This window comes from Lipophrys pholis, assembly GCF_963383615.2.
Source record: "Lipophrys pholis genome assembly, chromosome: 8".
Classification (NCBI taxonomy): domain Eukaryota; kingdom Metazoa; phylum Chordata; class Actinopteri; order Blenniiformes; family Blenniidae; genus Lipophrys; species Lipophrys pholis.
The window spans coordinates 5,581,889-5,608,468 of record NC_137630.1 but is presented as its reverse complement, the minus strand read 5'-3'; the positions used below and the strand labels follow the sequence as shown (position 1 = coordinate 5,608,468).

Below are 26,580 nucleotides of genomic sequence, written 5' to 3'. Positions count from 1 at the left end.
AATAAATTATCTATATATAATATTATTTATATGTGTATAATATTATTATTAACTTTGACTATATAAAAAATTTATTTATAGATGTGATGAGGAAAGCCTTTTTATTATCATGTAAATAAAGGCTATTCAAATCTTATAGAACATAAACATTTACTACAACAAACAAATCACAATGAAATTGCTTGTGAATATCAAACTTGTTATTATTTTGTTATTGAAATAATCAAAGGTTTTAGAAATGTTTTTTAGAGAAAAGAATGGCGATGTTTAGGCCTGGTTTATTTGGGTTTATATAGTCTATTTACTTGATAAACAGAGGTTCAGATTTCAATATTGTAAAAACAAATACACAAACAAACAAAGAAGTAATATAGCGTGTATGGATAAGGACAACAATAGCTGCAGTGGGCTCTGTTAGGAGTTGCCTGATGGAGTAGAGTCATAAATAGTTACAATCACAAAATGTTTTTACGTAAAACTAATGAAATCAATAGAAATATGATGATTAAACAGCAGATTAACGTGTTATTACTTTATTAATGAAATAATCAACAAACCTTCACAATAAACTATAAATAACTTAAGAATTAAGTAATTTCATGTGGGAATGTGTGCATATTGATGCTGTGAGTGAATGTGTGTGTGTGTGTGTGTGTGTGTGTGTGTGTGTGTGTGTGTGTGTGTGCGTGCAGTGGGGGGGGGGGGGGGGGGGGGGGGGGGGGGTCTCATACACACTGTTTACCGGCTGCTTTAAAGCAGTTTTGAAAAAAAGGAAAAAGTTTGTGAAAGTGTCCTGTGACGTCACGCTCCCACAATGCTTACCGCCCCATAACCGAGCAGCAGCCTGAGGAGCCACACGCACTCTCAGGCCCCGAAACCCGCCACCAGCCGCTCCAAAACCCCCCAGAAGAGCCGAAAAGGAGCCGATCGAGGCCGGGAGGAGCGGCAGCGGCGGCCGGGACTCTCCCGTTACCGGGTGTCGGGTCCGGTCCGGGATGGACGCGTACCGGGGCTCCATGTGAAACTGACTAATGCGGTGCTGGAAAGTTTTTGGTGGGTAAACTGCCTGTTTTTTTTTTTTTCTCTCTCTCCTCCTCCTCTTCCTCCTCCTCCTCCTCCTCCTCCTCGCGCAGCTCAGAATGTGGCTCCTCGTGCAGTGTGCATGTGTTGCTTTAGAAAACAACTTTACGAGCTTTGTGCGCTCTGACGCGCGGCTGCTTGGAAACGCGTCGCGCGGTTGCGCGATCCGGACTTTGCGTCAGTTTTTTTTGTATGTGTGTGTGTGTGTGCGGAGGGGGGGGGGGGGGGGGCTTTATTTTCCCGTTGTGTTGTGTGGCAGCAGGCTGTTTAAATCAGACTTCCTCCATGTTCTGGCCTCTTGTTTTTTCCACCTTCTTGCCAGTGCGCAATGTGCGCGCGCCCTGCTGATGATGTTTTTTGCGAAAAACTTTGGGAGGCAGTTTGCGATGTGTTTGTGTCATGTGGCGTGCCGCTGCAGAGCAGGGGGAGATGGAGGTGGTCTCAGTGTGCCGGAGGGAGGAAACAAAGCTCCAGAGTTGCTGAAATGTTGCTGCTTTCTCTTGTTATTGTTGTTGTTTTCATCCATATCCTCATTTTGGAACCTTCCTTCTCCACCCTCGAAGTCACTGTTGCCGGTTGAATGTTGTGGTTTGTGTCACCAAATCTGCTGTTTTTGGTTTGTGAGAGGTTTTTTTTTTTTTTCTTCCTGCGTGAATAACAACACCCCCCCCCCCCCCCCCCCACACACACACACTCCCCCCACCCCCTCCATAAAGAGGAGAGGGGTGTCAGCAGGGTCACAACGTGGGGGTTCACTCTGCACTTGTTGCTGATAACTTTCTGAGCTGCAAGTTTCCTCAAGTCTTCACTCTGTGCTCATGTTTGTTTTCTGTCATTTAAAACGACAGAAACACATTTTCTTTTGGGGTTGAAATTGTTACAGAAAATCAACGCTAATAAACATTGTCTGGTAAATTGTTTTACATTAAGAAAGAATAAAAGACCTTCATCAGGTTGAATTAATTTTTTATTGAAATTATAGGAAACTCGTTTCAAATGTAAGTTTCAGGTTTGTACTTTTCATTTAAAGTGACTCAAGTTTTTGCTGAATCCTGATTAAAATCTGCACAAATTTTACCCTTAAAATAAATGTTAACTTAGACACTTAAGAAGGAAATCAGAAGAAGCTCTGTGATGGAACACTTAATTAAATTAGTTTTAAAATCACGTGTCAGGTTGGTTTCCTCTTCTTCTTTTTCTGTGTCATTTGAAATAAACTAATAAATCTTCAAAAAAAAAAACTTTGAAATCAAAAGATTTCTGGATGAATTTTAATTTTAGAAGGAATAAAAAAAAGCTCTGGCAAGCCGAGGCATCAGATTGTTTCCACAGTTTAATCCTGTTTGTTGATTTCAGGTTCAGGATTGTTGAAAAATAATTTAAAAAAAAAAGAACAAAATGTGAAATCCTAAAGAAAAGAGCTCAGAAGTCGTTAATAAACTTACTCCAGAGTTTCATTCAACATCTCAAACTGCTGCACTTCTTTGTTTTGTTTCAGTTAAAATGACCTTGAATCGATTTTTGTCATGAAAAAGGAAGGAATAAAAACATTTGAAAGAATTCTAAAGAGTTTAAATTGATGCTGTGGAGGAAATAAAAAGAGGCTGAACTTCTCTTGACTCTATAATAAACTTATAAAATCCATCTAATCTCTCGGGCTTGTTCACGTCTCAACCCGAAATTAACTTCACTCAACCTGGATTCACAAAATCAGGGAAAAAAAAGAATAAAATAATCTGTCAGATTGAAAAGAAATCTCAAGGTTTTTGTTTGGAAGGAGGAAATGAAAGCATCTTAATCAGAGACTCCAGGAAATAAATAAGTATTTCTATTCTATTCTATTTGTTATGTGTCATTTAAAATGTTTTGACGTTTGTTGAAGAATTAAGAATCGGTGCTGAAAGAGGAAAAAGCAGTTTTTTTAATGCTGTGGAGGAAATAAAAAGCTCACCGGGTTGAAGTTTCCTCAGAAATCTCCAATAAACTAGTTTTAAAATTAAATTCATTCTTCAGGTTTGTTACCATAATGTGTTTTTTTTTTTAAATCATTAAAAACAAACTTTAATCAATCTTGGTTCATAAATCGAGATCGAAAGTCATCCTGGAATGGAAAAGAATTTAAAAGGAGTTTTTTTTTAAATTTTTTTTCTTACTTCAATTTGTCAAAAGATCTTTGAGAGGTTTGGATAGTTTATAAATGGTTACTGTTATTCTAAAAATGATAAAGAAAAAGGATGACATCTTATCAAATAATTGTTGTTTTTTATTCTGTAGGAAAAGAGTTTAATCATGTTGAAGTTCACCAAAATAAATCTTTTTAAATCTTTCATTTTTCGAGCTTGTGCTTCTAAAAGAAGAAAGATGGAGGCCAGAACGAGCCAAACGAAAACCTGAACACAGTTTTTTTGGGTTTTTTTATGAGGAAACGAATGCCTCTTGTGAGTTCGGGCTTATTTAATAGAAAAGTTTAATGAACGTGTTTTAAAACCTCTCATCAGCTTTTGTTTTTGCGTTAAAAGTTTGCACTGAATTTAAAGAAACAACGAGAGTCAAAACAAAAATGTAAAGAGCTCGAGTGAAACTCTCTGATAAACTTCTTTTCTGTCCGGTCATCCGGTGCTTCTGTTAACGTTGCAAATGGTGTAAAAGGATTGGGAATGACATTTACATCATTTTTGAACCGAAAACAATTAAAACAGAATCAAAATAAAACCTGAAGTTGATCGAAAACATCTGGACTTTTCACTGTAGGAGGAGAAATAACAAAGATAAGGTGCAGGTTCTCTGATCGAAACGTGTAATAAACTTGTTATAAATAATGATTTGTTCACATCAGTGTTGAATTACATTCACCCAAGTTGGTACAAGATGATTTAAAATGAGTTCAAAAGGAAAAATGGGAACAAAACTGATTAAAGTGGATTTATTTTGTGTGGAAAGAAATAATAAAAAACAAACAAACTTCAAGTTGTGTGATTATATATTTTTCATGTATTTAATTAAACACTCTGATGTCATACATCGGGTTTGTTCGCATCGTGAGTTTTTCCCGCCAACGTTTTATTTAAAGTTCTATAAACTCACACTGAAGACTGTTCTGATCTTTGACAGTGATAATGAAGTGATTTTCTACCCGAAATGAGGCAGAAAATATTGATTGAGTGTGAATAAATACTTTAAAGTGAACCCGATGTGTATTCACTGTCGTGTCCTGCATCATAACTACATTTATACTATTAAATTCTCCTTACATGGCCACGCTCAGCCTTACTTAGACTGAATGAGTTTGCAGGATTTCATTTGAGGGCTTCGTTCGTTCGTTATTCAGTTTGAGGATTTCTGTGGAATCGTTGATCATTTTTTTTTATAATAATTTGAATGAAAGTCTTTTACAAAATAGTGTAAATGTGACTTTTTATTGACAAACATGGTGAACGTCTTTAAAGCGATTTGATCAAAAGACTCTCAACCTGACGAAGGTCGTTTCATTTCCTGAAGCTGAAGAACAAAAACATTCAGATTCTGTTGAATATTCAGGAGCAGTTTTCCATCTTTGTTCTCGATTTTTGCCCAGAACTTTTTCTTCAGACGACATAAAAACCAAACGTGGCCACGAACCGGAGCTTCGGACGAACCTGATGATTTCAGAAACCGGTTTGTTTTGCGTTTCTTCTCGCTGCTCTTTGATTCCGGAGACGGTAAAAGGACCAATAAATTTGCTGCTTTGTGCTTTTTGTTGCGCCTCCGTCACATTCACCCACTGTCGTTTGGAGATTCATGAGCTCGCCGGCGTTTGTTGCCTTTGTCGAACGTGAACTCGGAGTGAACTTTGGGGTGGGGGGGGGATTTAAGGTGTTTTAGCCGAACGCAGGAGGAAGTACGTGGTGCGATCCTGTGAGGCGACACACACACACACACACACACACACACACACACACACACACACACACACACACACACACCTCTGGCGGCAGATTCCACCGCGCCGCTGCAGCGCGGAGCGATCGCCATCGTTTTCGGCCGCTTGTGTGGGGAAACGCTGTGAAAATGCCTGTGGTCAAGTGACGTTATGCTGTTTGTTTTTTCTGTGTGCGCGGGGTTAGGTTACATCCATGCTGACATATTTATTTTTCTTTTAAGGAGCTGGAAGTTTCTCATTTTAATCCAGTTTACAGAAATGTTTTGGTGGAGGATTGCAGAAGACATGAAAGTAGTTATTTTTTAATTCTACTTGCCTGAACACTAAATGCAGCTTTAAGCAGCCTGATGCATGTTTTTTTTTTTTTTTTTTTTTTTTAAAACAGGTTTTTCATTTTCCTCGTCTTCGTGTTGTTTTTCACTCTGCGGTTTTCTTTTCATCTGCTCGGTAATAAATCAGCCGTCGGAGCCGGACTTCAGGTACCGGAGATCACAGAGGGGGGGGTCTGAGGGCTTTACCTGCTCTCAGAATAGACGTGTCAGGAGGATCGAGGGCAGAAAATACCCTTCGCTTTTTATTTTTGACTCTGCTGCTTGTGTTTGTTGGTGCGACCGTCCGCCCTGCGTTTGGCCCCGCTGTGAAGTTTCACTGTGAAGTAGATCAGAACATTGTTCTGTAGTGTCCCGACAAAGTTCACGCAGCAGAGCCCCAGGGAGGGGAAGTGCTTGGCCATGTCTACGGCTCAGTGTTTTTTTTTTTGTTATTATTTCCTGAAGACACTGCTGTCATTTGTAGATGACGTACAGGATAGCGTTGTTGTTTTTATGCACTGAAGCGCAGTGTTGCTGTTTGAAGACCGATATAATCAGAGATAATGAGCGAGAGTACAGTGGAATACTCGAAAACATTCAGTAATTCAGCTGCGGTGGGAAAGACCAAAAGATCAGAAAATTACAATTGTTTTCAAATCAGTTGAATTTATACTGTGTCTCGCCAAAACACAACAATCCCACTGAGTAAACACTGATAACTGTTACAGAGCAGCTCGGTCAGGTTGACTGGGCTTCAAGCTCTTGGAAGACAGATTTAGAAACTGAAATATTAGAAAACGTTCGCCGATTACAACAGAAAGAAGAAAAAAACTCACTTTTTAACCAAGAAGAAACCTTTGTAGAAATAAACGCAACTTTCTGCTGCACCTGTTGGAGAAACAATTGGTTGTTTGACGATGGAACGAAAAGCAGAGGAGTGAAACAGACAGAGCAATGATAAAGAAACCAAAAGATCCCGAGTCATCAGCCAGGAAGCCGACCCAGTCGATGGAGACGTGATGAGAGGGAGACGCTCGGTGTCGGTCCTCCAGCAGTCTAAACCTACAGCAGTCTAAACCTCCAGCAGTATACACCTCCAGCAGTATACACCTCCAGCAGTATAAACCTCCAGCAGTATACACCTCCAGCAGTATAAACCTCCAGCAGTATAAACCTCCAGCAGTATACACCTCCAGCAGTATACACCTCCAGCAGTATAAACCTCCAGCAGTATACACCTCCAGCAGTATAAACCTCCAGCAGTATACACCTCCAGCAGTCTAAACCTCCAGCAGTATAAACCTACAGCAGCTTCATTAGAAAACGGTCCAGTGTGGCCTGAACCAGCCCTAAATGTAAGCTTTAGTAAACGGGAAAGTTAACATAGATACTGACTAGAGAAGCCAGTACTGGAGTGATGTGATCTCTCTGCTGCAGCAGTTTGAATCAGTTGAATTTTTAAGCAGTTATTGTTTCACCCTGATAATTGTGAATCACAATGCTCTACTCCGGAAGGATTAGTTTCTCAGCATTACGCCGAGTCAACATGTTTCTAATTTTAGAGACATTCCAGGTGAAAGAAAGTCCTGCAGATTTGTTTAATGTGGGAGTTGAAGGATAAATCCTGGTCAAAAGTAACTCCCAGGTTCCTTACAGTGACACCGGAGGTCAAAGTAATACCATCTAGTGTTAAAAGATGTTTAAATCATTTCTCTCTCAGATGCTTCGGTCCGGATATCATAACTTCTGTTTTATGAGCTCAGAGGTAGAAACTCGCAGCTCATCCAGGCTGTTACGTCTTTAAGAGAAGCTTCTATGGAGCTCAAGCAGGGACAGTGTAAGTTGAAAAAAAAGATTCTGTCATTGAAAGTTCCTCTGCTGCTCCTGGAGTCCTAACAGACGTGAACCTATTAACATGTTCATGTCAACAGGCTTGTGATTCGGACGAGCCAGGTGAACTGGAAGCAGCCATAGCCTGACCTCTCAACCGACCGCCGGTTCTGGACAGAAGAGACGCGTCTCGATATGCAAATGATATGCAAATGAGGTCCTCGTTGCCCCTCCCCTTTACACTTCTCCCCTCCACACCGAGAGAGACAGTTGTCACTGTGGAGAAATATATCTCTAAAAACACAAGAATGAAGACAAAACATGACAATTCTGTTTTTAATGAGGAATTTTATTTTCAATGACAAATTATGTTTTTTCAATGACAACAAACGCTGTTCCTGTTTCGTCTCCACGAGCTTCTGGTTTGAGAAGTTGATCAGTATCATTTAGTTTCGAAGATAAATTGATTTGTCAATCATCTGCATAATAATGGAAGTTAATAGAGTGTTTCCTGATAATAATACATGCAGAACGCATGTATAATGTGAAGAGTATTGGTCCTAAGACAGAACTCTGTGGAACACCATGTTAAACTGAGCTGAAGAGTCACCGTGAACATAAATGGATGAAAACCAGTCTGCTGTTGTACCTTTAACTCTGATGATCCAGTCTCGATAGTAGGATGTTATGATCAATAGTATCAAATGAGATCTAATGAGACCAGGACAGAGACCAGGACAGAGACCAGAACAGAGACCAGGACAGAGACCAGAACAGAGACCAGGACAGAGACCAGAACAGAGACCAGAACAGAGACCAGGACAGAGACCAGAACAGAGACCAGAACAGAGACCAGAACAGAGACCAGGACAGAGACCAGAACAGAGACCAGGACAGAGACCAGAACAGAGACCAGAACAGAGACCAGTCCTTTGTCTGAGGCCATGAGAAGATCATTAGTAACTTTGACCAGAGTGTCTGTGTTATGATGAAACTCTACAATCTGACTGGAAAGACTCAAACAGGTTGTTTATACAGAAATGGTCAGATCACCGACCTGCAATAAGGATCTTTACAAATAGAAATCATTGAAGAAAGTTCAGCTTTAAGTTTTACTTCAGCTCTGCAGGACTGAGTCCAGGATGTCCCATCAAGGTCTGAGATTAATGAGGAAATGTGAGTCGATTTGTTCAATGGATTATCTCTTGAAAATCTAATGTTGACGATAATGCTGAAATATAAGTAACACAGTCAAAACACATTTTGAGAATTTAAATAGAATACTGAAGTAATGGAGTGAAGTTACTTCAGTGGAAAAAGTTTTTTTGAGGATTAAGTTGTAATGTCCAGAAACCATGAATGAAGACAAAACATTAAGAGAAAAAATAGAAAGGTCAGGATGAAAATAAAGACAAAAAGTGGAGATTGAAGTTGAACTGTTGAGAATAAAGTTTGAGATTGAACATCAAGAAGAAGCTATTTTTATTGACGTATCCTGAAAGAAGTGGTGACGAAGGAGGACGTTTGGAAGAAGATTAAAATGGAGAGAATGACATGAAGGTCTTGATAAAGAAGAAAATGTCATGAGAAGGACGGAATGTTGAGTTGAATTGAGGTCGTTTCGTTAAATTCACTTTTGAAACGAGGATCAAAGTCACATTCTTCACTCGTTATCCGGAAGTTTCTTCTTATTTAATCTAGAAATATCAACCTTAATCTGAAGTTGAAATGTTTTCCTGTTTGTGTTTGTGTCATCTCTCCCTCTCTCCTCCGGGCTCCGGGAACCGGACTGACAGAGGCCGTCCTGCTCCTAAATATCTTTTTTTTTTTTTCTGCTCTCGTAAATCCCCGCTGATCGGTGTTATTCTGGTGTCGGAGCATTCCTCGCTGCTCGGCTCTCTAAAAATATTCTCCAGCGGGGACGGCGGCGCGGCGCGGCGCGGCGCGGCCAGCTTCTTCTCATTAACTTCCAGCCATTACTGTACATTGCTTCCATGCCTCTGTGGTCGAGGAGGCAGCACGTTCCATGTTTGCCTTTGTGACTGAGTGATCGTGCTGGCCGCACACACACACGCGCACACACACACACACACACACACACACACACACACACACGCACGCACTGTGTGTGTGTGTGTGAGAGAGCGAAGGAGAGAGAGAGTTGTTTTTGAGTCGGAGGGAGGTCTCCTCTGAAAATTCCCCACAATTCCTTGCACCTCTGCGGGCAGCGGTGGCAGCAGAAGTGGCGGCGGCGGCGGCGGCGGCGCAGCAACAGCAGGCTGATTTCCATGAGAAAAGCGCATCAGTTGGGTTAATGGGGGGGACAGCCCTCCGAGGGAACAAATGGTAGTTAATAACCAGGGAAGAATCGGAAAAGCTCTGATCCCTCTCTTTGTACTTCTTCACCTTCTCGAGGCAGGGACGGGGTGGGGGGAGGGGGAGGGGGGAAGGGACACCGGGTTCACGCTAGAATGGATGTTGTCCGCCGTGGGGCTGCAAGGAGATTGCGCTATTTGTTATTTTCTCAGGACAGCAGCGAAGTGGGAGCCTGAGAACGACGCTGGAATACGCGCCGCCGCCGCCGCCGCCGCCACGCTCTGTGTTTGTTATGTGTCTTCTTCCCCGCTGGAGCAGAGTTATTTATTTGGACATGTGAAGCTTCACTCAGTGTTTTTTAATTGCGTCCAGTTTGGAGAGAGGGAGTTGGTGCTGGGTGCAGAAAGGAAGAACGTGGAGTTTTGGACTGGACAACTCCTCGGGCTGCGGTTTCTGTTGGGGGTCACGGTCATAACGAACTCTGAGGACTAAGAGTTTCTGAGACCAGATGTTCTTGTTGAACTCTCGTTCAGCCCAATTGATCTGGATACACTAAGGGGCCTTTCACATTGGGATTGTCCGGGACTCAGTTCACTTTGGAGGGAGGATTTTCACACCTTCGATTGGTTCGGGTGGCGTTCACATTCACTTTTGGGACTGGAAAATGTCCTGCAATTACAACAGCCTCTTGTTTTGTTGGCGCTGTCGCCCAAAACAAGCACTGACCAGGGAGGAAGTAAAGAAGAAACACGGCTCATTGATTGGTGATCGGACTGAAAATGGAAGTCCCGTCGCTTCAGCCGGTGGTGGCTAGGCTACTTAGCTCATGGCTAATGGGTAGCCACAAACAATATATAGTCTTCAGATCAGATATCAATGAGAGTCTTCCTCACTACTTCTTCTTCTCTACTTCTTCCTCTCTACTCCACGTCTGCCCGTGAGAGTTTCCAACTTTTTCTTTCTGCGTTTGCTTCTTGTGGTTCGTGCAGTGAGCTTTGTTTGCTTACTACCCAGAATGCATTGTGCACAACGTCATGTCCTCTCACCCCGCTCGCGAGAAAGATCATTTACAAACGAACTGAGACCGATGTTTTCCAGGGGACCAGAGAGCTCTTGTCAGCCCCGGTTCAGAATTCGTGGGAGTTTTCACGTCGACCAAACGAAACGTTTTTTTTCCCTGAAGAGACTCTGGTCCAGATCAAACGGGAATGTGAACACGCGACATTTACACAACGAAAACTAGTGGAACCGAACATCGCGTCCGGGCGTCTGTTTACAAGACAGTGGTGCCCCTGCAACATCACTTTCTGCTCCCGAGATGGAACTTTAGTTTGATTAATGTGCATGTGCACCAGGGCTGTTGTAAATAGTTCTTCTGCACGTGCTCGGTAGATTGACAATCAGAACGTTTCCTCCAGAGAGTCATGACTCCCAGGTCCTATTCTCCTGGGACTTGGTAGTTTTATAGTTGACAGTCACTCTGATAATCCGACTTGATGTACGACCATTGTTAATGGTAATAGTTCTCTGCACGCACGTGTATGCGGTTAAATTACAAAAACAAACCAACAGCGCCAGGTAGTGGCTCAACATGAAAACTACATCATTTTCAGCGTCCCTGCTTTTTCCGTGTAAACGGACATCGTTTTCAAAACGTTGTCGTGTAAACGTGAGACTCTTCTGAAACCAAAACGCAAAAATAATGCGTCTTGGCTTGGGACGTCGTTGTGTAAACGGGCCGTCAATCTAGGTACATCAATCTCTTTCAGTTCTTCTTACATACATCTATGTTCTCCAGTTCCTTCGGACTGAGCTGTTTTCCCCCGTTGTCCTTTAAAGGTTTCCTGTTTACACGGCATCGGTGCAGGAAATATCTGCGTCCACTCAGCACCATAAAAACAACTCAACAAAACAATGTAGTACATATGCCAGGCCTACAGGTGGTGCTGTAACTCCGCCACAGAAATACACCAAAAATGGAGAAAAAGACATAGAGCATGCAAAAACTGAGAATTTGACAAATCTAACATCCGGCGACTAGTATCATCAGCTTCTGCAGCTCGACCTGCTGCATGTAGTCCGCCATTGTTGGCGTTAAGCGACGCCGCAAAGAAGGTCGCGGGGTTATCGGGCCGAGAGGTGGAGCGATGACATCATCGTTTTCAGTAAATGTGCATCTTGCCCGTCCACAGGTCAAAGCTGAGGCAGCGTTTTAAGATTTCTCCACTCTGGAATCCGTTCTCAAAACAACTCAGTTTTCAGGTTTCTAAAACGCTGCGCCGTGTGGATGATCGGCCAAAAATGATAAGACATGAAACAGCATTCTACAGGGCCTCTCTCTCTCTCTCTCTCTCTCTCTCTCTCTCTCTCTCTCTCTCTCTCTCTCTCTCTCTCTTTCAAGAACACGTTGTTATATGAGCAAACTTTTAAATGAAGCCCATATCATGGAGTTCCTGGTAATACTATAACTTTTCTCCAGTGTTACTATACTGTAAGTACTTCTGGATGTAACATGGCAGTAACTCCATTCTGACACTAAATTCCAAACACAGGTACAGTTACTAAAGTTTCACTGATTTGATCAATTTGAAATGAAACCAGTTGAGGAGCTGCTGTCTCATGAAAACATGAAAAATGTCCCCGGTTGCAACCTGGGCTTTGCTCAAACGGGTCAATTATTATTAAAATAAGCAAATGTCAGTGTGTGTGTGCTAAAATACTTTAGAAATACAAGATATCGTCGACCTTAACACACGTGCTGTGATGTGTAAGGCGCATAGTTAAAATCTTCCACCTGACATGGAAGAAGATGTTCGAACGTAGAGAGAGGAGCTACAGCCTCAGGGGTACTGGAATATTTGTTTTAGAAATAAAGAAAGGATAAATAAAAAAAGGAGATGCGTTTCTATAAGAGGGATTAGTCTACGAAATAACCTGGAAGATAATTAAAAAAATAATCACAAACGCTTAAAACATTTAAAACACTTTAATTCATTATTTTTGAAAAAGTTCAGGAAGGACATGATTAAAATTCATTGTGTTCCCTTAAAGAAGAGTTTAATTTGGGTTTTTCAGGATTGGCAACTTTCCCCTGATATTGACTTTACTGGTACTGTCGTCAGCTGAGAGAATGAATTCTTTCTGTTTTGTTGATTTAATTGTCGAAGCTTTACTTGTGTTTATGTACGTGTGCTTCGAAAGGTTCAGCTAAACCAAATGATAAATTATGAGTCTGGATGTTGTTTCACCGACAGGAATAGTTTCTTTTTCTGTTTTGGTGCATTATGTTTATTTAATAGACAGATAGATAGATACATGAAAGAAAATACTTTTTGCTCATAAAAAAAAGACTGTCATTCTATAAATCAAGTCCATTTAAACATGAAAAAAAATTAAGTAAAGCAGATTTTTTTTTTACCTTTTAAGATTAAGCTGTGAACGTTCAGGTCACAGAGACTTCGCACGCAGTTTGACTTCACCAACATTTTTGTTTGCAGGTAGAACCTCCTGTATTCTCATATTGAAATCTGTTGTAAAAGTCCCGTTTTGGTTCCAGTCATCTCGTTTCTGTGTGCAGCCTGCACCCGTCGTACCTGTTTTACTCGTAGACTTACTTTTTCCGTGACAACAAAACCTCCACCTGCCCTGCAAAGTGCCTTTTCTGTGAGTTTAAAGCCTGTTTATTCCAGCTCCTACAGTGTTGTCATGATATCACATGAGACATCGATCATCTGAGCTCATGCACTGTGACATGAGAAGCTCTTCAAGCCTCCGTGCAGCAGCAGAAACGACCTCAGTGGGTTTTTACTCGAGTTTGTTAAAAGACTGAGGAGAAGTTAGTGGATGTTGACCTTCACAATGTGAAGCGGTTTTAAATGAATCATCGCAAAATTCCTCCAAAAATAGATTTACATGCAGCTCGACTGTTTTGATGAATAAGAATGGTGCTAAACGTTCACGTTGGATTAATAAAGTTGTTTTGTGGGATGAAGCCGTGAAAAAAACCCCTCAATCTTTACCTTATTTAATAGCAAACGCTGCGCTACACACAAACCTTACTTGGCAGCCGCGACGGCGATGAAAAACGATGCTTTTCTGTGTTCGACGCTGATTGAAACCAGACACGGGAACGCACGGCGCACGCACACACCCTCGCGTACGCGCGGATATTTACAAGGCTAATTAAAGTCAAAAAGACCCTTCGCAGTTTGTGTTTTTATTACGCACGGCCACAAAGGTAACAGCCGAGGCACACATGCTCTCATTTATTCTGGCCGAGGCTTTTTGGACCCCGGGTACATTCTGAAGGGGTCCTGCAGAATGCCGGTCAGAAATAGTAAGAGGATGCTAGATGCTTGAACCACATTCTGCCTGGAGGATCTTTTTCTAGGAAGAGCGGGGCAGCTGTGGCTTTTCAGAACCGAGCTCCATCCATCAAGTCGCAGCTACGGTTTACAACACACACACACACACACACACACACACACACACACACACACACACACACACACACACACACACACACACACACACACACACACACATGCACACACACTCCTCCTCCTTCCATTTCCATGTGTCTTCATCTTCCTTTCTTCTCATTTTCTTTGCCTCTCTCTCTCTCTCTCTCTCTCTCTCTCTCTCTTCATCTCTGTTTTGCCCTCCATCCATCCTTCTCCTCCGTCAGACGTGAGTTTACAGCCCCCGGGCCACTTCCGCCAGGCTGTCTGCAGCAGATTTATTAATAGGCTTTTTCTCTGCGCAGTAAACACAGCGCTGGGTTTTGGGGGTCGTCTCTCACACACCGACAGACTTGTGCGTAACCTTCGGCACCGGCCGGCGGCGGGAATAGAGGAAGGTCTGTTGGTTTTAGAGATGATCCAGCGCAGCCACTGGTGGAAATAAACACAGGGGAGGAAACAGGAGTGATTGGCAGTGAAAGGCCTGCAGATTTTCTGTGGAGATTCTTAACAAAGTTTGGGACTTTTTGAGCTGCTGACGTTTGAGGTGAAACGACTGGTTTGCTTTTGTTTTGTCTTTTGTGTGTGTTGCAAACACATTTTCCGCAAACATCAAGCAGAGCTTGGCCATATGTCTTTGGGGGGTGGGAAGGTTGACAAAACAGTCTTGACCTGGCTATTCGTTTCGGAGTAAAGACAGTTCAGAGTTTCTACCTACAGCGCCGGACTCGATTGCAAACAGAGGACGTTTTTATGCTTCTATTGGTAGTGTGTGTACACAGAAACCCGTGGCTTCACTGACATGTCCACACTGCACCTCAGTGTCCATTCAGTCGAGGCATTGGTCATCGAGATCTGGCCTCAAAACAAAAGTCAACAGAAAGCAGAAAAAGACAAATCATCAGTGTGACATTGAGAAGAAGAAGCTCCTGGAAGAGGCTCCAGACTGTAGCCGAGGCTTTAAAAAGCACATTTATGTATTGGTATGTATTTGCCTTGTGGTCAGAAGACAGGATGCAAATGTTAGAAGTTCTTCTTCTCTGGGGCTTTTCCACCAAAAAGAACCAGGTTCTAGTTCAGGGCCGGTGCCAGAGCCAGTTCTTAAATGAGCACCACCAAAGAACCGGTTCTTTTTCCACCGTTAACGGAGCCAAGTGGGAGCCACGTCATTGTGTCACTCCAAAACGTGATACGTCACTGATTTCACCAATTCTCCGCTGACAGCGCTCATCCAGGAGACGGACTGTATTCATCGGTTTAGTCCGGGTCGCTCCATCTGGTCTGACCTGAATCTCAGATGCACCAAAGAGCCAGGAAACATTACGTCTCTTCGTATCTCTATTGGTGTTTTTTCACGTCCGTCTTGCTTTAGTCCGGAGCCCCGGAGTGGACATAGAGGGAACAAGAAATAACGCATGTATGAGTTTGGGGCTTATTTTTCAACATTAGGGCGTTACACTGTGAATTTCTGCTCCTTTCACTTTATTTCTTGGTGTGTCTGAATCAAATGCTTCAACATGGGAGAAGAATGGAGGTGTAGAATGACAGAACGCTGCTCTAAAGCTGTTTCCAATGGCAACCTCCGTAAACACACTGATTAAAGTTCTCCTTCACCACTAAAAGGCTCATTTTATGCCTATAAATGCCAGCTTTCATTTACAGTAGTATGTAGTTTGTTTTTTAGTTGCTGATGAACCAGAAGTATTCATTATAAAGAAGTTCTGTGGGTTAGAAAATAATATCGGAGCGGAGCAGCCGTACACTGCATTGCTCAGCGGCTGCAGCGCCTCAGCCGGCGGTCAGAACACGAAATAAGACCTGGACGTGACGTTAGTTATAATAATGTCACCATGAACAGTGTGAAAAATAAACTACAATGGAAAACTGCTTCTAAATTTTTTTTAAATCCGACGTAGCTGACTGACAGCGGAGGAGCACTGCAGCGCTCTCGAGAGCCGCGGCTCCACGATCGCAGATTAAATAATCCCGTTCGCTCGTATTATTAACTTCAGGGAACGACCTATTTTATTGTTCCCACGCGTTATTTAAATTTTTTTCTCTATGAGACACTCCGGGGCTCCGTGTTCGCTGTAGTTTTCAGAAAGCCGGTACAGCCGCGCTTCCGCCTTGTAGGTAGCGATAACTCCAGAGATAACTCCAGAGATAACTCCGCCCCCACCCGATGACGCGTCGGGCCCCGGTCGGGCTCCTCTCTGGTCCAGCAGCGAAGTGGAGCCAGCGTAGCAGCAGTTTAGCCCCTGTTTGGCCGGGGCTTTGGTAGTAGAAAGACAAAGATCTGGTGCTAAGTCTGGCCCTGGCTCCGAACTAGCACCTGGTTCTTTCCGGTGGAAAAGCCCCCCCTAGTGGCCTAGAACCATTCTGCTGCTGGATTTCAGTCCACTAGAGGGCGATGCTCAGAAGATAAAGGATGTTGGGCGACGGCAGGAAGCTGCTCTAACGCTGGTATTGAGGAAGAGGAACAAGCAGAAGCAGACACTCTTCAGACGCGTTTCACATCTAACATTCTCCTCAAATCTCAACACTGCCGCCACATGGCCAGCAGTGGTAATACAACGCTTGGACGTGTCAGTTTCAGATGGAAATATAGACTTAATGAACGCAGAGTACAGGCAGCAGGCTTTGTGTGTGTGTGTAGGTGCATATCTAACGTTGAACATAAATGGGCTTTAAGCAGGTTGTACATTTTTTATGATCTATGTGAACGAAACCTATTGAACGCAGCATTACGGCATAAACACGGGACACAAACGAGTTTCAGTAAGCCTGTTTCATATCAACAATATGTAAATGCGATCGCTAACAGATCAGAGAATCATTTAGTTTTAACACCTGTGATGATTTGAGTCCAGCAGAAAACCTCAACCCCCCTTAACGCTTAGAGCAGTGCTCCACAGCCTCTAATCGTCCGTGATGCTGAGCTCCAGACAGAAGCAGGGGTTTGTTTTTATTGTTCCTGCCTTGGCCACATGAAGGAGTAAAAAGAGAAAATAGTGCGGGCAGCCACTTGACCAGAATAGGACCGAGGATGTGAAATACCGCAGAGGGCTCAGCGCGGACCCTCCGTCGCTTCACATGGACGATGACTTTTATGTTGCACTGACATGGAAACCAGGGATTTTTTTTTTTTACTGCTGGCACGCCGCCAGTACACTCCCCACCCAACATTATGGACATTCTGATTTGCTTTAGATGATGTGACACATCCTGGTGTGGGATGACAGACGGTACGACGGTACCTTCTGCAGAACAAAGACTTTATTCCACCTGAATTCCTCAGAAGTGATCGAACTGTGGAGGACTTTCACTGGCATCACAAGATTTTGACTGATTTAGCTCCCAAAAATGGAATTCTACAATTGACCAAAGATTTGGGTTTATAGTAACATACATGTTAACGTGTCTGTGTTACCGACGTAATCCTTCATGAGGCGGCAACTTCCCCATGTATTGCATGCATGTATTGTAATATTCAGGCTCCTTCACTGCGAATAGAACATTATATCATTGGATAGTGGGAGTTTACCCGGTGTTTTAGAGAAATCGATTGAATTTTCTCACAAGAAATGCTGAAATGTGTTTTTATTTGAATTAGAATAGTTGTTTTGAGTGTATTAATTACATAAAATCGTGTACATTTGAGTGAAACAAGTGAGAATAAGCTTAAACAACTATTTAAAGTTAATATTCCCAGTTGTTCCAATAAATAAAGGGTTAATCAATAAATAGATTTTTGTGGAATTTTGCCTCGTAATCCCCATAACGTACTATTGTTATTATCATGTTAACTATAATGAAAGTCATTATCATATGCCAAACATCTGTAACGTTGTCCCACTTCACCACCGCCCTCATCCTGTCTCCTTCCTCACACATTGGTGGAGTAATCTTTCACGTCCACCACAGCTTCCAGCCCCAAACAGTCCAGTGTTGATGTTTTCAGCCGCTGAAGCATCGATTCAGTCCGTCATCACTTCTTCTGGCCGCCTCCTTGGTTTCACCTCCGAAACTTCAGAGTGTTTTCATCCTCCCGTCCTGCAGAAGCTCCGCTGCCTCGCCATCGACCTCTAATATTAAACAGCTTCTCCTCACCTTTATGTCCCTGCACAACCTCACCCTCACTGTCCCCCCCGTCAACGCCTGGACGTCCCCACTTGATTTAGAGCTGCTTCTAATATTGGAAGAGTTTTAACTGCTTCATATATTCCTCTGCTTTCTGTTAGTCATGTTTTGTTGTTTTCACCTCTACAGACTCTTTGATCAATATACCAAATATCGTCATTCTTCAGATTCTCTTCTGGTGACTGTTGTAGTGTTCGGGGTAAACAACAAACATTCACACTTTAGAATTGATTTATCACACCACGATGCAGATCAGCGAACCCATTTGTTGTTTATTGCTTTTTTAAATTGTGTCAAATGAACTCTTGCAACTGCATGAATTTTCATCTTTGAACAAGTCTTTGGCTTTGTGGAGCACAAGAACATTTCTGAAGTTGAACTCAGGTGAAATCTATATTCAGTAAGTTTTATTATGAAAATATCAGTGTTGTTCAGGTTTTCCTGGTTGCATCTTTGGAAGAAATTAGATTATAACTTTGTTGGTCCAAACATTGTTAAAAATTAAAGTTGAATTACCGAAGAAAAAAAACACATGAATTTGAAATTTGATGCAGGACTTGAAAAGCAGACATATTTATTTTAATCTGAAATTCTAAACTTTATCCAACTGCTTTTATTTTCCTCCCTTAAATGATATTCACATTGTCTTTAGTCTGTTTCTCTGTGTGACGCATCTGGATGGAGGGAAAGTGAAAGAGGTGAACTGGTGTGTGTGTGTGTGTGTGTGTGTGTGTGTGTGTGTGTGTGTGTGTGTGTGTGTGTGTGTGTGTGTGTGTGTGTGTGTGTGTGTGTGTGTGTGTGTGTGTGTGTGTGTCACTGGTACAGTAACATGGCGAGTATGGTTCATTCGGACCCTGAGATGCCGACCGGTGACTCAGCAGATGTGGTGAAACCCGATCTTTGTGGTACGCGGGAGTAACCTCAGAGTCTCACACACACACACACACACACACACACACACACACACACACACACACACACACACACACACACACACACACACACACACACACACACACACACACACACACACACACACGTCAATACAGTGGTAGATCATTGGGCTGCCTCTGTTTTGTACCCAGGAGTGCAGTTTTAGTTAACTTTTAACCCTTTATGGGCCAAATAATGGAAACTTCCAGCTTTTCATTGTTTTCTTCTTTAAAACTAATATGATAACGTCATGTAACTATGAACTTGCTATCATTTTATCCTGTTGCGAGGTTTAATTTTACTATAAGTTATAAAATACAATGTCATTTTAGTCCATTTTGAAATTTCCACAGGATTATTATTACAAATAATAATGCCTTCCTGAGCTCTGTGGGTGTAAAAAGGAAGGATTAAGTGTTCTGTAGTCTAAATTGTATTGTCCAATCCAGTGTAGGGCGAGTTTCACCGTCTCACAGGAGCTCTAGTCCAGTCCTGGGTCAGGTAAGCCCAACCCTCCCTTGTCCCTGGGTAAACACAACATAATTAACTTGATCCTGGGATCTTCCCTTCCTGGAGAAACTCCTTAACCAGTCTGTCATATTGAATAGAAATGGAGGAAGGCACTCACTGTAAGAGGATAGTTAAGCTGTGTTTTAATTACACTCACTCTTCCCCACGATGCCAACCTGATTTTATTCCACTTGTCCAAGTTATTTTTCATCTTTTGTAAAACTGGATCAAAGTTGACATCTCTTCCACCTCCCTGCATATTTCAATTCCTAAATATATAATTTCCTTTGGCATCCACTTGAAGCCAAATTTTGTAATTATATCTCCACTATTAATCCCAGATATTGCCGTCGCTTCAGACTTTGTCCAGTTGAAAAGAGCAAAGCTGTGTGGACTCCCTCTGCAGTAATGTGTTTTGTTTGCCTCCTCCTTTATATCTGAATTTCCTGTGATGGTGACAGCCAGTGAGGCTGAGAGAGGGCACCTCTGTCTAACCTCATCACCGATGCCTTGGGACTATTGTGCAAGATTTTTACACATTTAATTAAAAAAAAAAAAAAGGTGAAAAGGATTCAAATAAAAGGTCCTGCTGCACACAGGGAGGGAAGAGGGCGACAATAGGACTGTTTCTCTCTGTTCAGACTTTTCAGGTGCAGTCGTCATATTATCTGTTGGTGATCTATTCTTCATAAATCCTACTTGTCCTGTGTGAATAATGCCTCACAAAACCTTCCCTAAACGGGTTTCTAGAATTTCCATTAGGATTTTACAGTCTGGATTGAGTAAACGTATAGGCCGATAATTAGAGGATTGTAATGATCCCTGTCGTTTTTTTTTGTAATAAATGTTTTTAAAGCCTCATTGAAGGTTGGTGGAAAAGATTGTAAAGTAAACGCTTTATTGTGTACTTCTTGTAGGACTGGGGATAAGGTATGGCTGTTCTTAATATTAATGAGAAGGTCACGGTTCCCTTTTTTAATTGCCAGTATTAATTTACAGGAGTTACGTTGCTTTAACGGTTTGATCAGCAGCTTTCCTGTTTTCCCTTCCCCCAGCCATCCTTTCATACTTTTTTATTCTATATTTGCTGAAGCTCAAATTTAAGTTCGCAAATATTCTGATTTCACTGGTTTGACAAATTGTTTGCCATTTCCTTTTCATGTGTCCTAGTTTTAGTTTCCAATTCCTTTATCTTACTCATGTCCTCCATTTTCTTTTCAAATGAATATGCTATATGTCGATGCTGGTCTAGAGGGTCCTGAAGATCGGCCCACAGGAAACTTATTTTTAATTTAATAAAGTGTTTGGCGTTTAAAGACAAATCCTGCTCCATCGCTCAACTACTTTACCGCTACAGTAGAGCATCCGTGTGAAAACCAAACCAGAACAGAACTTTTTGTGGTTCTGCAGGTTTCTTATTCTTAAAAGGCAGTGTCTCCTCTCCACTGTTGTTGTTTTTCTTTGTAAAAGTGCTTTGAACTTTGGCTGGGCGATAATTCCTTTAATGAATATCTCAATATTTTTAGACCATATGACAATACACAATATATATCTTGTTAAATGTTCCTGAACCTGAAGTCAACACCTTTGATGCATGCAATCACACTAACATGGCCACATTAAAACATTATTCTTCACCCTACATTAATATACGCTAATATTTAACTTCGATGCAATAAGGGGGAAATCACAACAAAGTGAATCTTTTCCAAAAACACTTTATTAAACAGCACAATTATGAATTTTTTTCTCTCACTTGAATATACATCGCAGGGAAAGCTTTTCTCTGCTAAATATTTGTGACCAGGCAGATTACATCTTGGGTCAAGTGTGTTGATATTTTTGTCGTATGGTATTGATCTTGAAAGGGAAGATGCCAGACTCGCTGGCGTCAGTCTTGGTTGCTTCGGCGTCAGAGTTGTTGTGGAACCGGCAGGAGACGTTAATGTCGTAGTTTCAGACACCTCATTTTCTCGTGGTGGATTTTTAGTGATATAAACTTGTCGTGCTGCTATCTTTTGTGGCGACGCATATTTTGATCAACACTTTTGTTTGTTCAACGTCTTCCTTCTTGAATCCAAACTACGGACATACGACGGATCTTTTTCTTTGGAATCAACTCGTCTTCTTCCATCTTCCGTGACTGTTTGCACATTCCGCTACCCACTAGCACTCTGCTAAGCTAAGGCGTATGTTGTAGCTCTCGCGAGAGTACCGCGGTGTCTGTAGGTGCGCTCGTTTTGTCTCTGAGACGCTGCTGGCTGCGACAGGCAATTTAATACCTGCCGCCAAAAGCTACAATGTGACACTCGAATATTCACTCAAGAGAACAAGCTGCAATACATCGAGTATATTCGATATATCGCCCAGCTCTACTGTGAAATGACCGTGTTGTGGCCACTAGCTAATGCTAAACATGTAGCTACCAGTTAATACTAACATGTTGCCACCAGCTAATGCTAAACATGTAGCTGCTAGATAAGGCTAAACATGTAGCTGCTAGATAAGGCTAAACATGTAGCTACCAGCTCACGCTAAACATGTAGTCACCAGCTAATGCTAAACATGTAGCTAGCAGTTAATACTAACATGTGGCCACCAGCTAATGCTAAACATGTAGCTGCTAGATGATGCTAAACATGTAGCTACCAGCTCACGCTAAACATGTAGTCACCAGCTAATGCTAAACATGTAGCTACCAGCTCACGCTAAACATGTAGTCACCAGCTAATGCTAAACATGTAGCTACCAGCTCACGCTAAACATGTAGTCACCAGCTAATGCTAAACATGTAGCTACTAGCTCACGCTAAACATGTAGTCACCAGCTAATGCTAAACATGTAGCTACCAGCTCATGCTAACATGTAGCTACCAGCTCATGCTAACATGTAGCCACCAGCTAATGCTAACATGTAGCCCCCAGCTAATGCTAACATGTAGCCACCAGCTAATGCTAAGGTTGTTACTACTGTTACATTTAAACAACACACTATCGCTTCTAGAGGAAGTTAAATTTAAAATGTTGAAACAAAAATGTTTGCTTTTGGTATCAAATACTGACATTTAAATAATACGTGACTACTTGTGATTTCCAAATCCATCTTCTCTAACCGCTTTATCCTGTACAGGGTCGCAGGCTGCTGGAGCCAATCCCAGCTACGATGGGATTGACCTGGTTGTTATCTCAAGTTAAATCAGTTAGTGGGAGGAAGATACTATATAATCTGGATGTTAGAGGGAGGAAGATGTTATAATCTTGATATGATCCTGATCATATGAACTAATAAGCAAAAAAGCTGCAACAGAACCACTGAGCTAAATGTTTAACACGCTGGCAGAAAGAGAAGGTGTTTAATCGAAGGCTGCTGCTACATCACAGACATTTTGGGACCAGGCTAATGCTAATTTTACCTCCATGACAGGAGGACTGAGAGAGCTAAAGATAAATGATGCATCGTCACCATTAAGACAACAGCTTAAACTCACTTTAACCTGTTTTCATATCTCCAATCAGCCAAACCACCAAAGAGTCCAGTAAAGAAACACTGTTGGACAGAGAAGAATGCTTCTACCTCTGGTGAAAATCGATTTCAAGGTACTTCAGCAAATTGGAAGTAGACATATTGAGTAAATTCAACTGCATTTAGCAGAAGAAAACTCTGGACTTCTAAGCTGCAGTAAAAATAAAATAAATGTAAAGACAATAAATAAATAAATAAAAAGAGAAAGTGAAAAATATAAATAATAATCAAATCAAATATAATGAAATCAATCAAAAAATATGAAATTAAAAAAATTATGTAAAAAGATATACAAAAAAACAATTAAAAAAATTATGTAAAAAGATATACAAAAATGATTAAAAATAAAAAAAGATTTAAATAAAAAGTTAAGTCTGAAGTGATTAAAAAAGTTTTTAAATAAAAAAGCAATTAAACTTGTGAAATGAAAATGTGTGTTTTTTCTTTTTTAAATGTTTGTAAAGTCTTTAGAAAAACTAAATAAAGTACGGTTAACATGAAAATAAACTGGTAAACTAACCCCTGCTTCACTTTTTCAGAGTGAGTCCTCACCTGTTAGTGCAATTCGCTCTCTCACTTCTTTTGAAACCTGTTTACGTGGTTTCTCTGTTGCTCCTCACGCTGCTTTTTGATCAGTCCTTCTCCTCCCCCCCCTTCCCCTTCCCCGCCGAACCCCCATTTCTCAAGCATACTTCTCATTCTCATTATTTCCTTCAAGTATACTCCTCTGTTCCATTCTCTTCCCCGAGCTTTGAATTTTCCCCCTTTCTCTCCTCTCTCTCTCTCTCTCTCTCTCTCCCTCTCTCTCTCTCTCTCTCTCTCTCTCTCTCTCTCTGCCCCCCTCCCTCCGCTCCATGACCACTTACCAAATTTAACCCCTCACCCACTCAAATGCATTCCATCAGCTTCATAAACACACATGCACCAAACGCAGCTTCCTCCCACTGTCTCCTCCTCCCTGTCCACATCTCTCCATCTATTCTCTCTCTCTCTCTCTCTCTCTCTCTCTCTCTCTCTCTCTCTCTCTCTCTCTCTCTCTCTCTCTCTCTCTCGCTCCCTCTCTCTCTGCTCAGAGTCTCGCTGAAGGACAACAACAAGTTGGAAAAATGAAAGTGGGGTGACAACAGCGAGTCCCCTCTCTGCGTCCCCTCCAGGGCCAGTGTGAAGTTTTCAGTTTGATTGAAGGCCTCCTTTCTGTAGTGTGCGGTGTGAAAGCTGTCCTAATTGAATGATAAAGTGCCCCGAGATGGAGTCCAGTGAATAGCCAACAATGGCCAGCCTGTGTGTGGTAGAAGGATTTTGGTTCACATCCAGCCTCTGCCTCTCTACTCCGAGAGGGGGCCTATTATAACGCTCTCTGCTGGACTCGGTCACGTGACGCTCGGACTCGCTCTCTGCTGCTCGCCCCCCCCCCTCCTCGCTTCCACCTCCCTGTTTGTCCCTCCCTCCCTCCCTCCCTCCCCTCCCCACCGAGCTCCAGTGTGGCCCGGCCAATCCGCTCGCATCCTCGGCCTCCTCTTCGCCGCGCCGGCGTGGTTGGATGGTCTCATTTTGCCGGGCGGTGACTTTTCAGTTGCAGCTATCCAAGCGTGTGTGCGTTTTGTCTCTGCTGCGTTTCTGCTTGACGAAGGTTCCTGGAGCCTCGTGGCTCAGTTTGCTCCTGACACACTGGGAAAAACCACATTGATAATATTTCTACGGTTATCTTTTATGCATTTCTTTGTTTTTTTTTTAAAGTTAAATTCACTGTAAGGACATTTCTACAGTGAAGAGAAAAGCGGAGGGTGTTTCAGTTCAGGTGTTCACGACAGGAGGACGTTGACCCTTTTCGGTCCTCTCCACTTTTCTCAAGTACGAGGAGGCGTTAAAGTAACCAGGGTCTAAATTTAGTCCCGGAGTGACTCTCTTCTGATGGGGTAGTGCTTTGGAGAGCTGCAGAAACTTTGGGGGTGTGGCGAGCACTGCTTGATCAAATCTGATTGGCTGACGACTCGCTGAATGTACCGCACCTACCATATTCACTTCTTCATTTATCTCCAATGTGCTTCCATTAAATTGGACTCGAGCATTGTTTCCTGCTACAACACCTGTGTTGTCTCAAAGAAACGGTGTGAAAATGCAAAAAAAGCTCCATGAAATTACAAGTTGGTCAACTTTTTTCATATTAACGGTCTTCAAACCAGCAAACTTCCATCATAGATAAGGGGTGGATGTATGGGTCCTTTTCTTATCAATGGATTGGAAGAAATGACTCGATCCTAAAGGTTCTAGTCATTTTGGAGATGTCTTCGCGTCTCTCCTCCACTTCCTCACTATGTGGAGGTTTGGTCGTCGGACAAATACATTATCGGACGACAGCAACCACCATGTTCGAATGTTATAAAAAGGGAAATTGGGAATGCACAAATAAATCATGAAGGATTCAACAATCTTCTCTATAAATGGATGTAAAGTAAAAGATGTTGGTGGAACAGGGGGATGGAAGCTGGATTGTTGTTGGTTTATTCTGCACTGCCAGCAGATAATCTATGAATCCCTCTATGATGGAAGTGAACTGCTCCGTGTGAAGGCTGCACTCTTGTCAGACGGCTCTTGTTACAGGAGTGGGATTATTTTTTTAGTCAGAAAATTCACTGTCACCACCTCACTACGCTGTGCAGCTGCTATCAGCCAATAGAAACGCAGCAGAAAACGACTTGATTATTGAAGTAACGCCAAACCAGGAGCTTTCACAATCACATCCACATTCCCACTGAGAGTTGGTGCTGTTGGTTGTTTTCGTAATGAAACCGCACACATGCCTGCAGAGAACAATACGCTATAAAACATAACAACTGGATAATATTAGGAAGGATTCTCCACTATAAAACTACCAATATGGATGATAAAACTAAAATGTCTATTGGGAGTCATGCTGTCATGTTTGTTGTTTGTCCATTAGCGCATGTGCAGAAGAACTATTTACCACGGCAATGGTGTGCATGCGCAGTAGCAGTGTTTCCGTCGTGAAGAGAGGGTTTCAAAAAAGTCACATTTTTGTCTGTTTACATGGTGACGGAGCCTGGGCGAATCAAAAGGTCCACCATTGGGAGCCTGTTTTAAAAAAGATGCGTTTTCAGTATCTGAGCACTGTTGTCATGTAAATGGAAGCAAGAAATGCAATGAGACTTTCCTGTTTTGACTCAAAATGGTGTAAACGGGCTCTTGTTTGTTTGTTTTGTTTGTCTACGGCATCATTGGCATATGTAGGGGAAATTGTTGTTAATGTTTATTAAAGTTGTGGAAAGTGACAATGTACAGTCAAACTTGCTGTCATCACCAAGCTTATGGAAAAGTTTCTCAGTGTCGTGCAGAAATCATCAAATAAGAGCATTAAAGTGATAGATGTTAATTCTAAGCTCTTCATTATTGTGGCTGTTCTCAAAGGTTTTCCGTGTTTTCAGTTTAATCCAAATAAGGAGGCTGAATTGTTCAGTTGGGGAAAAAAAAAAAGTTTGTTCTGTTTGAGGGAGGCACAGCTTGTTCACGTTCCTGTTTGATCCGGACCAGAGAAAAACCG

At 42.1% G+C, this 26,580-nt stretch overlaps 1 protein-coding gene across 1 annotated transcript in view; it reads left to right on the top strand.

The window, feature by feature from the left end:
• Window positions 1-825: 825 nt before the first annotated feature.
• plagl2 (pleiomorphic adenoma gene-like 2) overlaps window positions 826-26,580 on the top strand; it is a 66,714-nt gene continuing 40,959 nt past the window's right edge. Inside the window, exon 1 of the mRNA XM_080470148.1 lies at window positions 826-1,053. The gene's annotated coding sequence lies outside the window, so the exon portion shown is untranslated. The remainder of the gene's footprint in view (window positions 1,054-26,580) is intronic.